Here is a 1,743-nt window from a genome sequence, read left to right on the forward strand (position 1 = left end):
AATGAGGGTGAATGTGAAGTGAGAGATATTGTACAAAAAAGTTGTAAATGCGAATGAAAATTGTAAACTATTAAGTCTAAGCGTAAATGGCGAAATATGGCAAATTGTAAAATTGGAAATGGAAAAATCGGAAGAAATTGTAAACACGAAAGTGAAGGCAATAATAAATACATACATACATACATAATAACATTAACAAATATAAATTCCCCATTAAAATAACAATTTATTAAAAATTCAAAAAAAAATGCTGGCCGCGCCCCTTCCTCTCTTTTTTCTTCAATCACACACAACATAATCTACAACCTCTAAAAATTAAAATTAAAATTTAACTAATCAAACAAACAAACCATAATTCAATAAAATTAACTTAAATCAAACAAAAATTATCTAAATAAATCCTAAAATTATACATAATAAATAATATTAAACCTAACCAAAATTAATTATACACTATTTTTTTCTCATTAAAATAATTCACAAGTCTTTAATCAACTCATCACGTGAAATTATCATATATTCCCACTCATCACCACTAATAAGCCCCACAAACTTTAAATATTCAACTAATCACCGCTCTTCCGCCAAATGTAAATGTAAACTTGCCAGATATAATTCTTTATCAGCCTGTAACAAAATCAAATTAGAGCTCTGTAACATAATCTTATACTTAAGTAATCGAACCATAATATACAATTTTCATAATTCTATTGTAGTAACATTATCATCAGCTCCCGAAAGAGCCAACTTAATTATAGCCAACTCTAAATCATATTGAGCTGACTGTATAGTAAAAATTGTAATCATAGTAATTCATCTAAGTGAGTGATCAGATAATGGAATATTTTCAATTTATTCATAAAAATTAATTATAATCTATATAAACCATAAACCAACCTATTTCTTCTCCTTTTTATATTATATATCCTAAATTAATAACAATAATAATAACAATAATAATAACAATAACAATCTACAATACAAGATAATAATCTACAATACCATAACAAATTACATTATATTACAAAAACAATAATTAATTAATCATAAATTTTAATTTTTAAATATATTAAAAAATTTCTAAAACCTTTATTTAAAACCTTTCTCCTAAAACTTAACACATAATAATTTAAATAAATAAGTCAGCTATATCTAAGCTCTTAAACTCATATTCTAAACATAGATATTAAATTTCTCTTATTTATTCTTCTTTAACCTAATCTTATTATTATTCATCTTTTAATTAATATTATTTATAAATCCAACTTATAATAATATGCCTCATTAAAAGGATTATTTTGATAAAATAAATTATGTATATATTACTTAATATATTATACTTTCATTCTATTTTTTAATAAACTACTATAATAAATATTAGGTGTAGCAAAAAGAAATCTATTATTTTTCCAATAGATGGCTTTAGTAATCTGTATCTCGCGTTGTATAAGTGCGATCGGGTTACGCCAAATGGCGTTAAAAAGATAAGATTTCGTACTAAAAAACTTCTGAGACAGTTTTGTGATTGCTTGAGTCAGTATTGTTTGAGCGCGTGTCAAAGATGGACACCAACAAAGAGAAAATACGCCATATTTTACAGTTTTTCTTCGATAAAGGCGAAAACGCAAGCCAGGCGGCTGAAAATGTGAATAGTGTTTATGGTCCTGATACTGTAACAGTCAATATCGCGCAATTTTGGTTTCGTCGATTCCGTTCCGGTAATTTTGATGTCAAAGATGCACC

This window comes from Trachymyrmex septentrionalis, unplaced genomic scaffold (assembly GCF_001594115.1).
Source record: "Trachymyrmex septentrionalis isolate Tsep2-gDNA-1 unplaced genomic scaffold, Tsep1.0 scaffold170, whole genome shotgun sequence".
NCBI classification, from domain to species: domain Eukaryota; kingdom Metazoa; phylum Arthropoda; class Insecta; order Hymenoptera; family Formicidae; genus Trachymyrmex; species Trachymyrmex septentrionalis.